This window comes from Salvelinus sp. IW2-2015, linkage group LG11 (assembly GCF_002910315.2).
Source record: "Salvelinus sp. IW2-2015 linkage group LG11, ASM291031v2, whole genome shotgun sequence".
Classification (NCBI taxonomy): Eukaryota; Metazoa; Chordata; class Actinopteri; order Salmoniformes; family Salmonidae; genus Salvelinus; species Salvelinus sp. IW2-2015.
The window spans coordinates 30,017,852-30,041,973 of NC_036851.1; the positions used below are offsets into that span (position 1 = coordinate 30,017,852).

The 24,122-nt window shown below is 42.7% G+C and overlaps 1 pseudogene; it reads left to right on the plus strand.

Annotated features, from left to right (window-relative positions):
* Nucleotides 1-24,122, plus strand: part of LOC111970145 (sodium channel protein type 8 subunit alpha-like) — a 98,477-nt pseudogene that overhangs the window by 59,297 nt on the left and 15,058 nt on the right.

Here is a 24,122-nt window from a genome sequence, read left to right on the forward strand (position 1 = left end):
CAGAATTACTAAGGCCTCTCCCTCTATCCCACTGTTTCTTCTTTCTCTCCGTCCTGGTGAGAGTCCATGATGTTGCATTGTGCTGACACATCCTCTGTTCAACACTAGTGCAGAGGAGAGTAGTTTTAGTGTAGCAGCAGTGACTGTACATTACACCAGTCTTGGCCTGTTTGGTGTGAGGGAAGGGAAGGGTAGAGAGAGGCATGCTTTCACAGGCCCCCACTACATTATTGATAAACCCTTTTCATGAATCTTTCACTGCCCTGCTGAAAGCAATAATCTAGCTGTGTTTTGTCATTGCCCTGCCTATCACCACCCTTACCCCCCTGGTTAAAAAAAAGTTACCTGTGAGAGGCTCAGTCAGAACTGTTTACTAAGCAAAACGGACCGTTGTGTACATTTGTGTGCCTGATTTCTAAAGTGGCCATCTTCTAGTCTTTAGTTGCTGTGTCTTTACATGTCTGAATGAACCATTATCTCTCATTTCTGTTTCTGTGGCTACTTCTTTTCCCCTTTTATCCTATTTGACCTTTTCGTCTTTCCGTTTCTCATCCTTTCTCTGTCTCCTGCTCTTTTTCTTATCATCTCACACCCATCCCTCTTTCTTTCTCTCTCTCTCTTTCGTGCTTTGTTTCTCTGTGTCTTCTTCTCTTCCATCCCCTCACCTCTCTGTCCATCCCTTCCTTTATTTCTCTTCTCTCTCTCCCTTTCCCCCCTCTCCCTCTTTCTCCTCCAGTCTCTCCTCTCCATCCCGGGCTCTCCATTCATGTCGCGGCACAACAGCCGTAGCAGCATCTTCAGCTTCAACAAGGGCCGCCCTCCAAAGGACGTGGGCTCGGAGAACGAGTTTGCCGACGATGAGCACAGCACGGTGGAGGAGAGCGAGGACCGCCGGGGCTCCCTGTTCATCCCCTACCGCCGCAGCAGCTACAGCGGATACAGCCAGGGCTCATCGCGTCTCATCAGCCCACTGGCGCCCCACACTGGAGGGAAGAGGAACAGCACGGTGGACTGCAACGGCGTGGTGTCGCTCATCGCTCACCAGCCAGGCGGACGCCTTCTGCCTGAGGTGAAAATAGATAAGGCAGCCACTGACGACAGTGTAAGGACGTTTTCGGTCTGGTTTCCACTCCCTTTCCCTTCTCTTCTTGTCTCTGAATTTCTGGTTCCTTCCTCTTCTGTTTGATTTTCCCTTCTCGAGACTTGCTCAGCCCTCACAGCCTTATTACACACACTCCATTCTCTAGTCTTTATTTTCCCCCCTCCCCCCCGCGCCCCCTTCGCTTCAGCTGCTCTGAGTGGCGCGCTCTTCCACCAATGAAAAACAACAGATTCCTGGCTTCCATTACACTGTAGTAACCTTTCTATTAGCCTAGTAGCCCGTTTCAAAGCCTCCTGCATAGAAGTACGCAGTGTCTCTTGGTAGCACCTATCTAACAAACAGATATCTCTGTTGCCATGCCCCATCCACAACAAACATTACTAGAAACTCTCTCCCCTCTTAATCTCTCTCCTCAAAACCAGTTTATTCTGTCTGTCTTTTGCCACCATTTCCCACCTCTCTTTTGTCTTTCCCAAGCTACAAAAAAACGTAACCTTTTTCTAACAACAGCATTCTTCCTCATCCTAGCTAGCATGGTAGTTTGACTTCCCATTACTTCTGTCCAATCCAAGCCAAGCTTTACCTTTTTACCTACTCTCCAAACGTAGCATGGTACAGTGGCTGTCTTGACTTCTCTTTTCTTATTGGATACATGCATGCTCTTGCATGCAGGTTTGGGAAGGGGATACGACTGATATATGTTTTGGGTGGGATAAGACGGTTTACTTAGAATGGGATAATATTGTAAGGGGTGGGGGTTAGCGGCACTTTTTAGTGTCTGTTGTATGGGATCGGGTTTTCGTGTGTGGGATAGGATTAGATATTGGTCTCTCTCTCTGTGTGTGTGTGTGTGTCAGACACAAAGGCATAATGATTGGACTGGTTTCAAGATATGTGTGTTTATGTAAGGCCTCTGACGGGTGTTTGTGTGTGTGTGTGTCCTCTCCCTGAGCGCAGACCACAGAGGTGGAGGGGAAGAAGAAACACTCAGGCTCCCTGATGGTGTCTGTGGACCAGCTTGGGCGCAACAAGGACCGCGCCAACAGTGTGATGAGCGTGGCCACACACACACACTCACACACTCTACTGGAGGGTACGGAACTCACACACTCTCTCACACACTGGGTACCCTGGACTGGAGGTGTGGCTTAGTAGGGGTGTGACTATCAGATAGATCTTTTTAGGCCACCTTTTAGAATAAATGTAATTTCTGTTCATCTGTTCTGTTGTATTTTCATCATATGTTAAAGGTCCAATGTAGCTTTTTTTTTAAAAGATATATATACAGTATACAGTGGGGAGAACAAGTATTTGATACACTGCCGATTTTGCAGGTTTTCCTACTTACAAAGCATGTAGAGGTCTGTAATTTTTATCATAGGTACACTTCAACTGTGAGAGACGGAATCTAAAACAAAAATCCAGAAAATCACATTGTATGATTTTTAAGTAATTAATTTGCATTTTATTGCATGACATAAGTATTTGATCACCTACCAACCAGTAAGAATTCCGGCTCTCACAGACCTGTTAGTTTTTCTTTAAGAAGCCCTCCTGTTCTCCACTCATTACCTGTYTTAACTGCACCTGTTTGAACTCGTTACCTGTACAAATTTAAAATGATGAACAGGAATTGGCCAAAAATAACTATCTGAAAGCCACACCTCCAATAAGCCATTCCCCATTCATCTGATAAGCTGCCACCTCTACAATATATTATTAAAGAAGTAGAAAATGGAACCCTCTTCATCACAAAAAGGTTCCGGTTTGAACCTTTACAAAGGGGTTCCTCAAAAGACACTTTCAGAGGGCTTCCTCAAGGAACGTTTTTGACCTGGAAAGGTTTCACCACTTGTGGAGGGTATGGCTGCCTTTGTTCAAAATTTCATCTTTCAATCCCTATAGTTATACTATGCTGACCTGACCACAAGACAACGTAGAGCGTTAAAGCAATGTTTTTTTGTGTGACCCCCCCCCCCCCCCATCTCCCTCTTTCACGCTCTCTCCTTCTCTTTTCACTCTTTCTCTCTCCCTCTTTTCCTCTCTCTCCCACTCCCTCCTCTCACTTTTCCTCTCATTCACTCTTTACCACTTTCTCCCTCTATTTCCCTCTGTCTCCCTCTTTCTCTCGGTTTACCCCTTTCTCCCCTGCCCTCCTCTGTTTTTTTCACTCCCTCCCTTTTCCCCCTACAGAGCTAGAGGATTCTCAGAGGGCGTGCCCATCATGGTGGTATAAGTTTGCCAACATGTTCTGTGTGTGGGACTGCTTTCCTATCTGGTTGAAGATCAAGCATGTGCTCAACCTGATCGTTATGGACCCCTTTGTGGATCTGGCTGTCACCATCTGTATTGTCCTCAACACCCTCTTCATGGCCATGGAACACTACCCCATGACTCCTCGCTTTGAGGAGACGCTGTCAGTGGGAAATCTGGTGAGGAACAGTGAAGTGGACAGTGTTTAGTGTGTAGGGTACCACAAGATTGTCTCAACGTGTGATTGGAATGTTTCTCACATCTCATTATCCAATTATTTCTCTGCCTCTGCTCCACATGTTTCTGTCGCTGTATCTTTCCCCCCATGTGTCTGTATCTCTCTCTCTCTCTCTCTCTCTCTCTCTCTCTCTGTCTCACACTCCCCTGTGTAGCACAGTTCTCTCAGAGCACTTCTTTGCTGGTTTAACTTAGGTCCTTTCATACTTGCATTACACTCTGCCCTTCGATGGGAATTCATAAAACATTCAGCTCCTTTTTAAAGCAACTAGCTTGCTCCCCTTCTTTCACCACCCAGGCTCTCTCTCTATCTCCGTTTCTCTCCCCCAACTTTGCCTCTCTCTCTCGACCCATTTTCTTCTCTGTTTGTTTGCCTCAGTCGCCTTTCTCCTCCATCTCTTCCTGCAGATTTAGCAGTTCTGACATGGCAGAACAGGGGTGTGTCCAGGGGATGGCAGGGTTGGTTGGGGGATACATTAAAGTTGAATGTAACCTGATCGATCTGTACTTTAAGTGGAACATACTGCTTGGTAAGGTATGAGGCTGGTGTGTGAATGTGAGGAGAGGTTAGAGAGGGTATCTGTGGTGTCCACTTGCTCTTAGATATCTCAGTACAGTACCAGAGTCCCTGGCATGTCCGTGTGAGGTCAGTGGAATTGGCGTGGTGTGAGATTGGCTGGTGTCATAGAGGTTGCAACCTTATATCCGTCCAATTATGGCTTCTGTGAGCGCATGGGCCGCGCCATTGAGGCTATCACCATTTTGAAGAAGTCAATGTTCTTCTTCACGATCGGCTGATCCCTCCTGATGACATGGTTGAACATGACTCCAACCGGGTCATCAGTAGGGATCAGCCAATGAAGTTGGAAGTCCCACCCAGTTGACTACTTCAAAATGGTGACAGTTCTCAATGGCGCTGTCCTTGCTAATACGGGCTTGTGGCCACTACAATCGTCTATCCATCTCTGTGGCTGGTGTCAGCAGCGATAGGGGATTTTTTAATTTTTTTTATTTGAGGTCACAGATGTTGGCATGGTGTCAGGGGTGGTGCAGGATGAATCATTGAGTGCTCTCTGCAGTGATGATTGGTCCACCAACATGGCATGATACAACCCTCCCTGCCTGACTGGTAGTGGGTGGGTGGGTGGGTGGGTGGGTGGGGCACTTCTCTATGAACTTGTCCTGCCAGGACAACCTCCACCAGCACTAAGAGTCCAATACATTTTTAATCAGCACTACATCAAACAAAATGCCACGCAAGCAAGATCTGTTTTGCATTTCGCTCTTAAATTTCTGCATTTAAGCGGAATTTCTACAAATCACAAGTTCTCCATGATTTTAACCTCCATGTTCTGCAGCACAGCATAGCACGCACAGATCAGAACTCTCAGGTACAAATCTTGAGCAGACATTTTGGGGTTTCTATCAGAATGATATGTTATAATATACTACACACTTATAATTTAAAAAAAAATATATAGAGATATAGTATCTTAATTTGATCACTCTGTTGTCGCAGATAATTTTCCTGAGCTGCATAAATTCACTGGAAACACACAGTTCTTTTTCTTCCACTAGATCTCACACTTAAACTATAGCCTTCTGTAGCCTATCGGCAACCAGTACAATAATACTGTGATTTTGCACAACAAAATAGCATTGAAATTGATACAATGTACAATTGTAAGGCAACCAGCTGCAATAGTATTGGGCATATAGCCTAACTAGGGCTGGGCGCTATGGCCTAAAAATCCTATCTCGATTATTTTCATGATATATATCTAGATTTTTCCAATATTTTCTCTAAATGAGCTTTGTGTATAATTAACGGGAAAATATACTGCATTTCAAACAGTCATCAATAATGTAATGAATTCAGGGCTTGTGAAATTCTACCTAGGCTAAATATATGCCTTCTACAAACATAAGACCCACTAATAATTGAATTATTTTATCAAAATAGTTTAACATGATTTTTTGCAATAATCACTGATCTGCCTTTCAAGTCTGTCTATGAAAATGCCCTTTTGATTACAAATTTAACCACAACCATGCATAATGCACATTAACTAATATTTTTTTAATTTAACCTTTATTTATTAACTAGGCAAGTCAGTTAAGAACAAATTCTTATTTACAATGACGGCCTACCCCGGGCAAACCCTCCCCTAACCCAGATGACTCTGGGACAATTGTGCGTCGCCCTATGGGACTCCTGATCACGGCCGGTTGTGACACAGCCTGGGATCAAACCAGGGTCTGTAGTGACGCCTCTAGCACTGAGATGCAGTGCTTTAGACCGCTGCGCCACTCGGGAGCCCCGAGTGTAGCGGGCATTATAGAAAATTAACACAGGTCTCGCAATAATCGTTCAAGAACAAGCCCACATTGCTAGTGAGTAGGCAACTCATCTTTATATTTAAAGTCTAGCCAACTTGGATCTATTTGCTAGCTAAGGTAGAACAGTTGAATTGGTATGAACACATCCTTCTGTCCGTCTCCAACTGTTTGAACAGCATCCTAGCCTGTCCACTTTGTTCACATGTTGAAATTAATTATTTCTCAGAATGAGAACAAGTTGCCGATTTTATTCTCATTGCACTTTTATAAAACACAGACTAGACAGCTAGAATAACAGTTTGTGTCTAAAATTCTGATAGCAGTCCATGGTACCACAATGCGGCACACAACAGAAACTGAGGATTCATTTTCCAGAATCAATGTTCATTGATACTCCCATTTTAGTAGTGTCTGCTCTTCGCACAACTCAAGCTGTGTTCGAATACTCATACTACCCACACTAACCATACTATTTGTGACGTGAATTGAGTATATAGTATGCTTATTGGTCATAGTATGGATATAGTTAGTATGCCAAAAGTTTCCGGGTATCGTACTAAATTCGCCAAAATATGAAGTATACACACAGAGGACACTATTTCTGTACTTTAGGGCCCATAATGCAATTCTTCAGGAAATGGGTGTGGCTTCTCATCGTTTTCAGATTTGAAGAAAATGGTGGAAAATATGACGCTGAAGTACAATGAAAGTGGATACAAATTCGCTGCTTTAACTAATTATGACAAATATTGAGCAATGTAATAAAGTAATGACTTTTCAAATAAGTTACCTTACACGCTATGTTGGCTGACAATTTGATAGCTATGCTGTCCTTACGAACCACATAGTATATCATTACAGCAGTATGTACCGGGATGGTAGCTAGCTACCTAATGTTAGTTGGCTACTTATACATCAAACTTGCTAGTATATTAACTATAGGCTATCTAACTACTCAACGTTTATTGACTTGATTATTCCCGTCATTCTTAGCTTATAGTATAGTTGTTGTGTGTTCTCAATGGACATTCGGGGTCCTTTCGTAAATTCGCTCTGGCTATCTACTCCGATTTCAGAGCACTCTCGTCTGAGTGTACGAGAGTGCAGAATAATGAATCTACAAACGCTCAACACTGGTTGAATATGGCCGGTGTCAGTAAACGTTGGCAAAAAAAGAGTAATTAAATTGTTGCCAGCAGCACAGTTATAGTCACCAACAGTCTGGATAACATGAAAACTGCCTAACCAGCTCTGCTAGGGCGAGTAAAATGGTCAGAGTGGTCTCTCTCATTTGTGTCTGGAAGTAGCTAGAAAACTAGCCAATGCTCTGAATTTGCTAACAGACAATCTGACAACGCTCTGAATTTACAAGCACACTCTGGCACTCCAGATTGAATTCAAGAACACAACCGAAGTTGTAAAATGTCTAACTAGTAATTTGTCTAACTAGAGGTTGCATAGCAACAGCATCAACTTCCGGTAGACGGGCGAAGAGCTAGTACGCTCAACTGAAAGGAAACTGTTTGTTTACAGTATACTAAATTAACTAATAGTATGTAGTATATACTCATTAAGTATGTCGTATACAGTATGTTAGTATGGGTATTTGAACACTGCTAAAGTCTTAGTGTCTTCACTGTCCATTCTGTTTTATTCATTTTTTTGTTTGTTTGCTTGTATGTTTTCATTTCACAGTGTCTTGAAGCATATATCTTTATTGTCTGAGTTTAGATGTTTTTCTTGTCTGGTTGGTGTGGTGGGGTAGTTGATGGTGGGTCAACCATGTTTTGGGGAAGGGGTGGGGTCTGGGCTGGCAGTGGTTGGATGGAGGTGGCATTTGTGGTAGCAGCTGCTGTGTCCAGGGTTGGTGCTGGGAATTGAACTGGGAACCATGCTGTTGCTGGGGCCGGGACTGGAAACCGGGGCTGTTGCAGGGTCGGTATCTGGGTCTGTAGGGGGGGGGGTGGGGGTTCTAGTGCTGTTGCTGGGTCTGGAACTGGGACTGGTTGGATCTGCAGCGGGGAGGAAGGACAACCTGAGGAGCAAGCAGACACACATGAAGGCCCAAGATCCAGTGATGGCACTCCTCTGTGGCCTGCTCGCTCTAGATCTTTGGTCCCTCCTCTGCACCTCTTCTGGTCTGGTGGTGACTGGTTCCCGATTCTGATCTGGTTCTGTTAGAGGGATAGGTGTAGAGGGGGGAGGAGGGGTGGAGAGTATGTCCATCAGCCTGGGCTGGTGCTGGGGGAGAAGTAATGCAACTTATTGTGAATAGGGGGGGCGCTGTTTTCACTTTGGAAAAAATTAAACGGCCTCGTACTCTGTTCTAGATCATACAAAATGCATATTTTTATTACTATTGGATAGAAAACACTCTGAAGTTTCTAAAACTGTTTGAATTATATCTGTGAGTAAAACAGAACTCATTTGGCAGCAAACTTCCATACAGGAAGTGAAAATTCTGAAAATGAGGCTCTGTGTCAGGGCCTGCCTATTCAACTGGCTTTTATTTATGGATCTGTATGCACTTCATACGCCTTCCACTAGATGTCAACAGGCAGTAGAAGGTTGAATGGGGTGTCTAGCTTGATGTGAAGCCGAATAAGAGCTTTTGGAGTGACAGGTCCGCCCTATCGTCAGTATTCAGCTGCGCGCCGGGGAACCTCACATTGTCTTCTGGAAAGCGTTCGATATACACTACGAATTGCTCCGGCTCTGATTTTATTGGATTCATATGAGAAGAACATCATAAAGTAGGATTTTCAACTGAGTTTGACCAGTTTATTCAACGTTTATTGGGAATTTTGGAATTTTTCGTTCCAGGCGCCAAGAGTTGATGGGCATGTTTGCGCCACAATGCTAGCCAAAGTTGCTAATTTGACAGAAGAAATGGACATTCTAAAACCAAACAACGATTTATTCTGGAAATAGGACTCCTTGCACAACATTCTAATGGAAGATCAGCAAAAGTAAGAGAATATTTATGATGTTATTTCGTATTTTTGTGGAATATGTTGGCTCCAACACGGCGGAGAATAGGTGAGCGCTGTCTCACAATAATGCATGCTGTATGTTGTAGTAAAGTTATTTTTTTAAATCTAACACAGCGGTTGCATTAAGAACCAGTGTATCTTTCATTTGCCATACAACAAGTATTTTTATGTAAAGTTTATGATGAGTTCTTTGGTTAGATTAGGTGACTGTCCAAAATATCTCCGGAGATTTTGGTGAATTGTTGCTACGTATTCACAATGTATAACCACGATTTGCAGCTCGAAATATGCACATTTTCTAACAAAACATAAATGTATTGTATAACATGATGTTATAAGACTGTCATCTGATGAAGTTGTCCAAAGGTTAGTGATTAATTTTATCTCTATTGCTGGTTTTTGCGAAAGCTATGTTGGCGGTGAATAAATGGCTTTGTGTGTTTGGCTATTGTGGTAAGCTAATATAATGCTATATTGTGTTTTCGCTGTAAAACACTTTAAAAAATCGGAAAATATTGTCTGGATTCACAAGATGTTTATCTTTCATTTGCTGTACACCATGTATTTTTCATAAATGTTTTATGATGAGTATTTATATATTTCACGTTGCTCTCTGTAATTATTCTGGCTGCTTTGGTGCTATTTGTGATGGTGGCTGCAATGTAAAACTACAATTTATACCTCAAATATGCAAATTTTCGAACAAAACATAAATGTATTGTATAACATGATGTTATAAGACTGTCATCTGATGAAGTTGTTCAAGGTTAGTGATTCATTTTATCTCTATTTCTGGGTTTTGTGAAAGCTACCTATGCGGTGGAAACATGGTGAAAACATGGCGTTGTGTGTTTGGCTATTGTGGTTAGCTAATTTAAATACATATTGTGTTTTCGCTGTAAAACATTTTAAAAATCGGAAATGATGGCTGGATTCACAAGATGTTTATCTTTCATTTGCTGTATTGGACTTGTGATTTCATGAAATTATATTATATGATATCCCTGTCCCGTTAGGCTAGGCTATGCTAGTCAGCTTTTTTGATGAGGATGCTCCCGGATCCGGGATGGGTAGCACTGAAAGGTTAACAAGAAATGTGTGGAGAGGTTGAAAAACAAGTTTTAATGACTCCAACCTAAGTGTATGTAAACTTCCGACTTCAACTGTACGTATAGATTGCAATTGATTACTGCTACAGTGCTATTTGGGTTGTTAATCAGATTCGTCCCGACGTTCTTGAGTCCTAGTCTTTTTTGCCTTTTTTTTCTTACATTTGAATTGTTTGACGTTTTACTGCATTTTTAGGAGCTAGTAACATAACAATTTCTCTGCACCTGCTATAACACCTGCTAATCCGTGTATGCAACCAATAAACTTTGATTAGATTTTTACAAATAAGCTCAAATCCTCGTCCTTTTAAAGTACACTCAACTCGCATAATAAGGCTGATTTAAGCCATTGGTTAAGTTGGCTTTTTACAGTGCATGCTATTACAGTAAAATACAAACCCCAATCTCCCATCAATTTAATTGATTACATTTACAATAACGGTTTACTTTTTCTTTTTCTTTTTTACATAATGCTGTGTCATTGGTTACTGTACTTACTTGCCACTAGCTGCCTGTAAGTTCCTGTCAAATTCATGGCAACCCCTGTAAATTGCACCTTCGATCCTTGAATTGAATTTCAATGAATCTCCTGAATTGAAGTGGGGTTGACCCCAACCCTGTGTCCTACACTGGCAGCTTGACCCTAGGATCAGACTGTTAACCTTTTTCTCTCTTTGCACTCACAGGTTTTCACTGGTATCTTTGCTGGTGAGATGTTTGCCAAGCTTGCTGCTATGGATCCATACTACTACTTCCAGGAGGGCTGGAATTGTTTTGACAGCTTCATCGTGACCCTCAGTTTAGTCGAGCTGGTATTGGCTGACATTGAGGGTCTGTCTGTGCTCAGGTCATTCCGATTGGTGAGTAAGAAAAGGTGTGGATTGGAATGAGGGACCGTATTGATAACCCTATGGCCCTGATGTCCAGACAATTCACAGCAGGTGGGGGAAAGGGTTCACTCTGCAGCAGAGTTAGCTTGACATGACTAATGCCCAAATACTCATACAATATGATCAACATTTATTGAAATGTAACCCCCCACTCATTCAATTCTATCTCTCCTCCCCTCCCCCTCTGTCTCTTGTCTAGCTGAGAGTGTTCAAGCTGGCCAAGTCGTGGCCCACACTCAACATGCTGATTAAAATCATTCATTCTTCTGTGGGAGCCCTGGGAAACTTGACCTTGGTGCTGGCCCTTATCGTCTTCATCTTCGCCGTGGTTGGCATGCAACTGTTTGGAAAGAACTACAAGGACTGTGTTTGTAAGATCGCWATAAGCTGTAAGCTMCCRCGTTGGCACATGAARGACTTCTTTCACTCATTTCTCATGGTGTTTCGAGTTCTGTGCGGGGAGTGGATCGAGTCCATGTGGGACTGCATGGAGGTGGCCGGCCAGAACATGTGCATGATCGTCTTCTTGATGGTCATGGTCATAGGCAACTTGGTGGTAAGAAAAACAACCTTTGAAATATGGGAGAGACTATAAAGACACAGCTGACACTTAAACCGACAAGCAAAAAAGTAAAATTGACCCTTACCTTAACCCTAACCTTAAGTAAACCCTTAACCCTGACCCTAACCCTAACCTAATTTTATACAATTCGGAAATGAAATATCGGTTTGGGCATCAGTTGTGTACTCATAGCCTTTTCCTTGAATTATCCATATTTGAGTAGCAGTTTCTTACATACCCTACTTTTTGAAGATCAGGCCTCTCTTTACTTTGCGAATTAGAAGTAAGTTGCATTTCTGCATCCACATGTAACTCATCCAATAAATATGGTTTGAGCATTAGCATTTTGGTCTGGTTAAGCCTGATGTCAGAAAGTTAGCGGTTAGTGACACACCTGCTTAGACCTTCTGTCTATGCACGGCCCTCTCCCCAGGTGTTGAACCTGTTCCTTGCCTTGTTGCTGAGCTCGTTCAGCGCAGACAACCTGGCACCTTCAGACGATGATGGAGAACAGAACAATCTGCAAATAGCTGTCGGTCGAATAAAGACGGGGATTGCCTGGGCCAAGGTCTTTGTAGCCGAGGTTATGAAGAAGGTACGCTGTGATGCCATGTCATCTATGTTCAGTTATATATGACATCACTCTGTCATTGTTGAATTGTTTCTGGGTTGTTTTTACACCAAGACAAACCCCTGTCCCAATGTAGCTGAATGCCAGTAGTTTTGTCCTGACTGATTTTGAAATATATTTCTGATTGCGAGGAGGAGGAAGAAGCAGAAGACGAGCAGAAGCCTCTTGATGAGTTTGACGAGAAGCTTAACTGCATTGCAAACCAGAAGGGCATAGACATCAACCGCGAGTTGGACTACATCAACGGCACTACCAGCGGCATCGGCAGCAGCGTGGGCAAGTACATGATCGACGAGGACCACATGTCCTTCATCCACAATCCCAACCTAACCGTGTGCGTTCCAATTGCGGTCGGGGAGTCAGACTTCGATAACCTCAACACTGAGGACTTCAGCAGCGAGTCAGATGCGGAGAACAGCAAAGACGTAAGTATGGAGTGATGGGGTGATATATTCTTTGTATGTTATTTAAATCTAGAAACGTATACTTTTGGGTGGGGGTTATATAAGGGGGAGGTGGGTGGGTGAGGAAGGTGGTTCATTGGGAAAGGGGGAGGGGTGTTTTGGGTGCTTGGTTGGGTGGAAGCTTTGACGAAGTTCTGTTGGAGATTTAGGATAAGTTGTGACTTTATCAAAGAGGGTCTATACAGAAAGAGGCCTTTCTAACGGCCATTCCAATACAAACCCCTGATCACGCTAGCTAGTAGTGTTATGGCCATCAAGCTAGCTACGAAGACACACGTGATCACCTCAAGTTAACGAGCTGCACCAAAATGCACTTGTGCAGTATAGCACTCCTTGAAATAAAGTTGTTTTTAAGAAATATGAAAGTGTGTCAGTTTGTCACTTTTGCAGTTATGTAGTGATGACATATTCAGCTACCCGAAGCTAGCCAATTTATTTAGATTCTGTGAAAACCTACAAGCAACTTCTAAGAAGTCATAAGTATGAGCGATCTTAGAGGAGTGGATGCTAACACATCACTCCAATTCACAGAGAATGATGAAACCACCTTATTTGATTTAGCTAAACCTCACCTAACTTAACATGTTTCATAGCTAAACCAACTAGTTAGTTAACTAACTGCACAAATAACAGAATGTATTTTTCAAACCTAGATAGCTAGCTACTGAAACAAATGCAAACAAATCTGTAACTCAAATCAGAAATCAGAACAGTAATAGCTTATACCATTCAAAAGATACAGCTATTTTAGTAATCACATAGTCTTTCACAAGTTGAACCGTGGCTAATGTGTTTGCCTTTATCCGCCACCAACTCTCCTGATGAGCAGAAGGAGGTAATGTATACGTTTTGTTAGCAAATGCAAGCTACAATAAGCCAATGATGAGACGGTGATCATAGAAATAGAATTCCTAGAAGTGGAATAGCCCCCTGGGCCATGGCATTTTGACTTCCCCCTCATGGGTACACTCAATATGGCTGACAAGGTATGCTGAATTGCTACGTTAACATGGAATGTTCATTCAAATGATGATGTGGCTTTGTAATGTCAATTGTGTTGACTGTGAATAAAGCACAAATTGAATGCTGTACTTCCAGCTTTATTTTTTATCATGTGTACACTCAAAATGGCCGCCGGTCTACCATCACTGACCCATTGACTTGAATAGGGATGTCCATTCTAGGAATTCTATTTCTATGACTGACTTTGACGGTAATGTATAGCTACGTTTATGTTAGCTAATACAAGCTACAATATGCCAATGATGAGAAAGACTGACTTTGTGACTAAATAGGATTTAGCTAATTGTGTCAACAAAGTGCTTACTTTCACTTGCGCATCTTCCTAGAAATAGTTAAACTTCAGAAAACAAATTAATCCCAGCAAATATTTATTCGTTATAGCAAAACCTCATGCCTCAAGCTCATTAGTATGCTGGCACCCTCTACTAACCACTATTGCTATCCAGCATATTCCTTTTAATTAATGTGCTTGCTTCAGTAAGACCACTACTGTTAAATAGCTGATGCAATCGCTAAAATTTTCTCTAGGAAATGTACCTTTTCTAGTTATAAATGTAGCATGATGCTTTGCAGAGTAGCCAAATACATGCCGAGGTTCTTGAGATTGCAGTCAATGTACTGTAGTAGATGATGTAATGGCTTAGAGTGCGTGTGTGTATATGCAATGCGTGTCTTTTTATCCACTCATCAACACTGGACTGAGCAGTGAARARAGAGCGGTGAACACAYAGGGGRGAACACAGGAGACCMTCAGATGYCCTGACGTTTCAGAACATTTGTTTAGACATGGCAGTACCACTGACTCTGCAGACTGACAGTCAGACAGACGAACACGGCTTTGTGTCTGTGAACGTGTGGGAAAGGTCCTCCTCACTTGTACAGTATGTGGATATGTTGGGGAGCTCTGATGCTTGGGTCACCTTGACCTGGTTTGCAGGGGGAAGGCATGCAGCAGCTCCAATACCTGTACCAGATCCCCAGTCTGCTTCGCTCCCTGTCTCCACCAACCACACGGCAGGCTATCTTGCAGCTAAGCCAGTGACAGCCCAGCCCTGCAACGCTTGGATGGACACGGAGCCCCTGTCAGCCAATCAGGGATCTGTCTGGCTGTTTGTGTTAGAGAGAGAAGATGGAGAGAGAGAGAGTGTGTGTGAGAGAGAGGAGCACAGTCCTTCTGCTGAAGATTCAGGATTCTAAAGTGCAGCGTCATTCTTCTGTGAATTCGATTGGCTCTGTGGGTGTGCGTATGTGCATGAATGCTTGTGTGTCCTGGTTCACCTTAAATTATCGTTCAGCTGTGAGATGATTTATTAGGTTGGCTAGACCAGGCATATACTGTATGTCTGTTTAAACGTTTCTACCTAAGCTGGTCGAGATCAGCCTCAATACATTTACATTTTAGGCCTATATGTTGAATCCTCTCTCATAACCATTTCTCTGTAATCAGATCAAATAATGCTTTGGTAATTGTGGTTGTTTGTATCTCACAGACACAACAGTCCAGCATCATTACAATGAATTAGACATGAATTTAAAAGCCCAGGCATATACAGTGGGGAGAACAAGTATTTGATACACTGACAATTTTGCAGGTTTTCCTACTTACAAAGCATGTAGAGGTCTGTAATTTTTATCATAGGTACACTTCAACTGTGAGAGAAGGAATCTAAAACAAAAATCCAGAAAATCACATTGTATGATTTTTAATTAATTAATTTGCATTTTATTGCATGACATAAGTATTTGATACATCAGAAAAGCAGAACTGAATATTTGGTACAGAAACCTTAGTTTGCAATTACAGAGATCATACGTTTCCTGTAGTTCTTGACCAGGTTTGCACACACTGCAGCAGGGATTTTGGCCCACTCCTCCATACAGACCTTCTCCAGATCCTTCAGGTTTCGGGGCTGTCGCTGGGCAATACGGACTTTCGGCTCCCTCCAAAGATTTTCTATTGGGTTCAGGTCTGGAGACTGGCTAGGCCACTCCAGGACCTTGAGATGCTTCTTACGGAGCCACTCCTTAGTTGCCCTGGCTGTGTGTTTCGGGTCGTTGTCATGCTGGAAGACCCAGCCACGACCCATCTTCAATGCTCTTACTGAGGGAAGGAGGTTGTTGGTCAAGATCTCACGATACATGGCCCCATCCATCCTCCCTTCAATACGGTGCAGTCGTCCTGTCCCCTTTGCAGAAAAGCATCCCCAAAGAATGATGTTTCCACCTCCATGCTTCACGGTTGGGATGGTGTTCTTGGGGTTGTACTCATCCTTCTATTCCTCCAAACACGGCGAGTGGAGTTTAGAGCAAAAAGCTCTATTTTTGTCTCATCAGACCACATGACCTTCTCCCATTCCTCCTCTGGATCATCCAGATGGTCATTGGCAAACTTCAGACGGGCCTGGACATGCGCTGGCTTGAGCAGGGGGACCTTGCGTGCGCTGCAGGATTTTAATCCATGACGGCGTAGTGTGTTACTAATGGTTTTCTTTGAGACTGTGGTCCCAGCTCTCTTCAGGTCATTGACCAGGTCCTGCCGTGTAGTTCTGGGCTGATCCCTCACATTCCTCATGATCATTGATGCCCCACGAGGTGAGATCTTGCATGGAGCCCCAGACCGAGGGTGATTGACCGTCATCTTGAACTTCTTCCATTTTCTAATAATTGCGCCAACAGTTGTTGCCTTCTCACCAAGCTGCTTGGCTATTGTCCTGTAGCCCATCCCAGCCTTGTACAGGTCTACAATTTATCCCTGATGTCCTTACACAGCTCTCTGGTCTTGGCCATTGTGGAGAGGTTGGAGTCTGTTTGATTGAGTGTGTGGACAGGTGTCTTTTATACAGGTAACGAGTTCAAACAGGTGCAGTTAATACAGGTAATGAGTGGAGAACAGGAGGGCTTCTTAAAGAAAAACTAACAGGTCTGTGAGAGCCGGAATTCTTACTGGTTGGTAGGTGATCAAATACTTATGTCATACAATAAAATGCAAATTAATTACTTAAAAATCATACAATGTGATTTTCTGGATTTTTGTTTTAGATTCCGTCTCTCACAGTTGAAGTGTACCTATGATAAAAATGACAGACCTCTACATGCTTTGTAAGTAGGAAAACCTGCAAAATCGGCAGTGTATCAAATACTTGTTCTCCCCACTGTATGTTAAGGCAATCCTTCCCCCACCTCCCTTTAATTAACATGTTTATCATATCAATTCCCCTCTTGAGTGTCATATGTTTATGTCCTGTGCGTCGAGTAAAAGTTTTTATCACTGGATCTAATGCTGTAGTCTATTTGCATAAAGAGCAACAAATCATGCATCACTGTCAAATCTGCAAATGCATATTTATCAGTGACCAGCCCTATTAATGTAATCAATCAGCAGCCAAGATTAATGACTAGCTAGCTAGTTAATGTTGCTAATAATACTCATGTCGGGGCAAATAGACAAGGTTACCCACAACTCCATGGTTGGAATGCAAGAGAATGTGTTAAACATGCAGACAACATGTAACATCTAACCTACAACTGCGACACTGAGTTTTTCCTGGTTAGGTTACGTTGCCTTTAAATCATGATGCCTATGATGTACTGCATCCACCGAAAGGGTGAGCGGGTGACTAGTGGATGCTTTTGTAGGCAGTGGGTACCAGTGGGTACAGTGGGTACCACCATGTATCTTTCTACATACTAGCTCATAACACCACTGAATGTTCAGTGATGTTAGGAATTTAATTTGAGGTTCCTCCTCTCCTATATCTCTCCTGTTGTCTGTCTCAGCTTGATGACACCAGCTCTTCGGAGGGCAGCACCATAGACATCAAGCTTGACGTGGAGGAGGTGGTGGTGGTGGAGGTTGTGGAGGAGTTCCTGGACCCAGACGCCTGCTGGACAGATGGTAACTAAGAACCCACAGACACAGGCTTCAGTCTGGCCACAATAGCACTTAGCATTTCATTTATGCTAACTGATATTTAAGCCATGCCAAGTGTGGGTCTGTGAGTGTCTGTCCTCATCTCCGGTCTGTATGTCATAATGAGGGCATTTTGTGTGCGTGCATAGTCAATTAAGTGTACATGCCCTAAACTTATTCACACTTACGTGTGTGTGTGTGTGTGTGTGTGCCCTCTCTTCCAGAATGTGTTGCCAAGTATACGTTTTTGTACTTGCCCATCGACCATGGCTGGGGGAAGCACTGGTGGTTCCTGAGGAAGACAAGCTACCTGATCGTGGAGCACAACTGGTTTGAGACCGTCATCATCTTCATGATCCTGCTCAGTAGCGGGGCGTTGGTATGAACACACACACACACACAGTTCACCTCATACCACACCATTACGTACTGTCTTACAGAAACCATATCAGTTCTGACAGAATGTACTGAAATGTAAAAATTAAATCAAGAAATATTTTATTCCCCCTTCTTGCAAAGTGTAAGTCTTAGCGAGATCATTACTTTTTCCTTTCTTCTGCGACTGTTGCTAATGGGCAACAAAGTACTGTAATACACCAGCTTTTTAACTTAAGGAATCCAGCTTAGGTTGCAGCTTTCTGGGAGACTGTAGCCAAATAGTGATTCAGAACACTTACGTGTTCAGGAATGGACAGAGGGATATATCCTATAGGATAGTGGGTCTGAGGGGACTATTAACCCTACAGTACAGAGAGAGCCTGTTCCATCACCTACAGTAGCCTACCTCCTCTTTCACTGCTGTGGGCACTATGTAAACACCACACATTCTGAGAGGATTCAATTGTTGTATCAGAGAGAATTCTAAATTCACATTCACAAAATTTGCCATGGACGTAGGGCAGTATCAACTTTAGCACAGTTGAATCCCAAGACATTAAAGACGCAATCAGTAAGTAAAATTTCTGTAGAGAAAAAAATACTGTATATAAAAAAGCCAATGTAACACTTTTTGGAGGACCGAGAAAGGATAATATTTGCTCATGTTCCCCATTGCACCTTTAACACTATATCATTTTAGGATAATTCATATTTCAACAGGAAAAGCAAACGTCAAAACCAGCTAAAACACCTTTAACCATAGAAAGGGTCAGGAGTTTTTACATGGCCAGGAAAAACTGAGGCATAATCCTAAAACAAGACGTCCAGTCACATCAGTGTTAACATGCTGGTGTTCTGTTCCCTCCCCCAGGCCTTTGAGGATGTGTACATAAATAAGAGGAAGACCATCAAGATTATCCTGGAGTACGCCGACAGCGTGTTCACCTATATCTTCATCCTGGAGATGGTGCTCAAATGGGTGGCCTATGGTTGGGTCAAGTACTTCACCAACGCCTGGTGTTGGCTGGACTTCTTCATTGTGGATGTAAGTAACTTCTCCAACAGACTCTGTTACTTCCTGCCCCCTCTTAGGATTTTTCCCCTCTTCTATTGTGCTGGTCTCTCTTTCAATATATGTTTATCTCTCTTGCTTTGTCTTCTTCATGTTCTTCTTTGGCTATCTGTTGTCTCTTGGTCTTCTCTCTATCTGTGAGAGATGATGAGCTTTAGTGTCCTCCTCCCATGTTGGATGCTGTTTCCCTTCAAGCATACTGTAGCTGTAACTATTTGTTCCTGATCTGAGACGACTTTGATAATAAGGGACTTGAATATCTCAAATGATGATGCTGCAGTATGGCCATTGAGCACTGATCGCAGATTCTAGGTTATGAACAGGACATCAAATCATTGCCTATTGACATAGACCATTTAACCGGCATAGCAAAACCCTGCACAGGAGAGTGGGGTAAGTAAAGCCACCTACTTTTTAAAACCGTGTCTCTCTTTATTTCCCAAACACAATTCAACACAATCATAATCGCTTTTTTGTTTTTATAATCCGTTTAAGCATCTTTTAACACTGGCTTAACATGTAACAAACCATTTTTTAAAACACTTTTAACATAGGCCAGGCCCTGTTGTTACGTCATATCCCAGCGATAACGCCTTGCATTACGCCTGGGAAGAAAACATTTCAATTTTCTCAACTTACCTCAAGGCAAACATTTTGACTATATTAGCCCACACAGCTACAAGGATGCACTTTCATGCTAGCTTAAAGAGACCCCAACTGATGTATAGAACAATCTTAAAATGATTTACTTTGGTTTAGATACAAGCATCATGAAACCTCTAACACAATACATTCATTTGACTTGTTGAAAATCGTTTTTTTGGACCTAACTTGCTTATCACTTTTCTTCCTTCACAGACTCCATGAATGATGACCTCTGTTTAAATATTTGGTCAAATTATACATTTTGTGTATGGTGTCCTAGAAACAAGGGTGGCTCAACTTACCCCTTTGTCTGACTCTCCCCTATGGGGGCATATACACAAATACAGGGGTGGAATGAGTGGTGACAGGCAGGGCGAGTGATGGGGACAGTCCCCAAAAAATATCATTTTTAAGGTTTACATTTCACACATCACAATGCCACACAAGCTGCTGCTGTAACAGCCTCCAATCTTCTGGGAAGGCTTTCCACAAGATATTGGAACGTTGCTGCGGGGACTTGCTTCCATTCAGCCACAAGAGCATTAGTGAGGTTGGGCACTGATGTTGGACGATTAGACCTGGCTCGCAGTCGGCGTTCCAATTCATCCCAAAGGTGTTCGTTGAGGTCAGGGCTCTGTACAGGCCAGTCAAGTTCTTCCACACCGATCTTGACAAACCATTTCTCTATGGACCTTGCTTTGTGCAAGGGGGCATTGTCATGCTGAAACAGGAAAGGGCCTTCCCCAAACTGTTGCCATAAAGTTGGAAGCACAGAATTTTATAGAATGTCCTTGTATGCTGTAGCATTAGGATTTCCCTTCACTGGAACTAAGAGGCCTTGCCTGAAGCATGAAAAACAGCCCCAGACCATTATTCCTCCTCCACCAAACTTTACAGTTGGCACTATGTATTGGGGCAGGTAGCGTTCTCCTGGCATCCGCCAAACTAAGATTCGTCTGTCGGACTGCCAGATGGGGAAACGTGATTCATCACTCCAGAGAACGCATTTCCGTTGCTCCAGAATCCAATGGCTGCGAGCTTTACACCACTCCAGCCGATGCTTGGCATTGCACATGGTGATCTTAGGCTTGTGTTCGGCTGCTCAGCCATGGAAACCCATTTCATGAAGCTCCCGATGAATAGTTATTGAGCTGAAGTTGCATCCAGAGGCAGTTTGGAACTCAGTGGCGGGAAAAAGTACTCAATTGTCATACTTGAGTAAAAGTAAAGATACCTTAACAGAAAATGACTCAAGTATTTGTATTTATGATGGATCCCCATTAGCTGCTGCCAAAGCAGCAGCTACTCTTCCTCGGGTCCAGCAAAATTAAGGCAGTTTAAAAAAAAATAAAAAACATTACAATACATTCACAAATTTCACAACCCACTGTGTGCCCTCAGGCCCCTACTCCACCACTACCACATATCTACAGTACTAAATCCATGTGTATGTATAGTGCGTATGTTATCTCGTGTGTGTGTGTGTATGCATGTGTCTGTACCAATGTGTGTGTTGCTTCACAGTCACTGCTGTTCCATAAGGTGTTTTTTAATCTGTTTTATTAAATCTAATTTTACTGCTTGCATCAGTTACTTGATGTGGAATAGAGTTCCATGTAGTCATGGCTCTATGTAGTACTGTGTGCCTCCCACAGTCTGTTCTGGACTTGGGGACTGTGAAGAGACCTCTTGTGACATGTCTTGTGGGATATGCATGGGTGTCCGAGCTGTGTGCCAGTAGTTTAGACAGACAGCTCGGTGCATTCAACATGTCAATACCTCGCATAAATACAAGTAGTGATGAAGTCAATCTCTCCTCCACTTTCAGGCAGGAGAGATTGACATGCATATTATTAATATTAGCTCTCTGTGTACATCCAAGGGCCAGCCGTGCTGCCCTGTTCTAAGCCAATTGCAATTTTCCTAAGTACTTTTTTGTGGCACCTGACCACACGACTGAACAGTAGTCAAGGTGCAACAAAACAAGGGCTTGTAGGACCTGCCTTGTTGATAGTGTTCTTAGGAAGGCAGAGCATCGCTTTATTATAGACAGACTTCTCCCCATCTTAGCTACTACTGCATCAATATGTTTTGACCATGACAGTTTACAATCTAGGGTTACTCCAAGCAGTTAAGTCATCTCAACTTACTCAATTTCCACATTATTTATTACAAGATTTAGTTGAGGTTTAGGCTTTAGTGAGTGTTTTGTTCCAAATACAATGCTTTTAGTTTTAGATATATTTAGGGCTAACTTATTCCTTGCCACCCACTCTGAAACTAACTGCAGCTCTTTGTTGAGTGTTGCAGTCATTTCAGTCGCTGTAGTAGCTGACGTGTATATTGTTGAGTCATCATCATATATAGACACTCTGGCTTTACTCAGTCAGTGGCATGTCGTCAGTAAAAATTGAAAAAAGCAAGGGGCCTAAACAGCCACCCTGGGGAACTCCTGATTCTAACTATATTGTATTTGAGAGGCTTCCATTAAAGAACACCCTCTGTGTTCTGTTAGACAAGTAACTCTTTATCCACATTATAGCAGGGGGTGGAAAGCCACAACACATATGTTTTTCCAGCAGCAGACTATGATTGATAATGTCAAAAGCTGCATTGAAGTCTTAACAAGACAGACCCCACAATCATTTTATCATAAATTTCTCATGATTTGTGTAATGTCATTTGTGTAAGTGCTTTGTGTAAGTGCTGTTATTGTTGAGTGTCTTTCCCAATAAGCGTGCTGAAATTCTGTTGTCAATTTGTTTACTGTGAAATAGCATTGTATCTGGTCAAACACCATTTTCTCCAGAAGTTTTCTAAGGGTTGGTAACAGGCTGATTGTTCGACTATTTGAGCCAGTAAAGAGGGCTTTACTATTCTTGGGTAGCGGAATGACTTTAGCTTCCCTCTAGGCCTGATGGCACACGCTCTCTAATAGGCTTAAATTGAAGATGTGGCAAATAGGAGTGGCAATATCGTCTGCTATTATCCTCAGTCATTTTCCTTTCAGATTGTCAGACCCCAGTGGCTTGTCATTGTTGATAGACAACAATAATTTTTTCACCTCTTCTACACTGACTTTACGCAATTCAAAAGCACAATTCTTGTCTTTCATAATTTGGTCCGATATACTTGTGAAAGTTACCAAGTAACCCAGTAAAATAATACTTGAGTAAAAGTCTAAAAGTATCTGGTTTTAAATGTGCTTAAGTACAGTGGTAGAAAAAGTACTAAATCGTCATACTTGAGTAAAAGTACAAAATAAAAGTAAATGCTATACATCAAATTCCTTGTATAAGCAAACTAGAGGGCACTATTTTTGTATTATTTTTAATTACGGACATAAAGGGGCTCACTCCAACACTTAGACATAATTTACAAACACAGTAGTTGTGTTTTGTGAGTCCGCCTGATCAGAGGCAGTAGGGATGACAAATTGTTATATTGATAGGTGCCATAATTCTGTCCAGCTTGAGCATTCTAAAAGTAACGAGTACTTTTGTGTGTCAGGGAAAATGTAAGGTGTAAAAAGCACATCATTTTCTTTAGGAATGTAGTAGAGTAAAAGTAATTGTCAAAAATATAAAACGTAAAGTACGGATGCCCCAATAAACAACATAAGTAGTACTTAAAAGTATTTTTACAAAAGTACTTTACACCACTGCTCGGTAGTGAGTGTTGCAACCGATGACAGATTATTTTTTACGTGCTACGCTCTTCATCACTCAGCGGTCCCGTTCTATGAGCTTGTGTGGCCTACAACTTCGCGCCTGATATGTTGTTGCTCCTACCCGTTTCCATTTCACAATAACAGCACTTACAGTTGACCGGTGCAGCTCTAGCTTTTTTTGTTGCATGTCCCAACTCCCACTGAGAGTGGGGTCACAGCCAGGGTCTGCCATTATCAACGGCAACCATGGAGCAATTATAGTTAAGTGCCTTGTCGGCTCGGGGATTCGAACTAGCGACCTTTCAGTTACTGGCCCAATGTTTTAACCGCTGTGTGTGTGTGTGTGTGTGTGTGTGTGTGTGTGTGTGCCTGCCTGCCTGCCTGCCTGCCTGCCTGCCTGTGTATTGTGGGTTACTCAGAAGGTGCATGTCTCTCTCCTCAGTTTCACCTTACAGAGCCAGAGGAAGGAGGCATGGCGGCCACTCCCCACCTTTTCCTACAGGGGGCGTCAAGCCGACAGAGGCTGAAGGTGACCATCACCCCAAAGAACAATGACAGTGTAGTAGCCTAAAGGACAGTGGAAGCTTTAGCGTGCCATTAGAAAAGCCAGGGGACAGACATGGACAAAGGCTGTGTGTATATGTGATAGAGATCATTTAAATATAACATCTACAGAAGTTTTCCTCTTTGAGAAAAAGAAACCCATGGCAAAGAAGAGCATAGTGTCATGGGTAGTACTCAGTACCTTACAAATATATTTAACATACATTCTCATGAATGAGCGAAACCGAAAGATCAGCTCATTCTCAAACACAGCCTTTGTAAACAGTTCCCAGAAGAGAA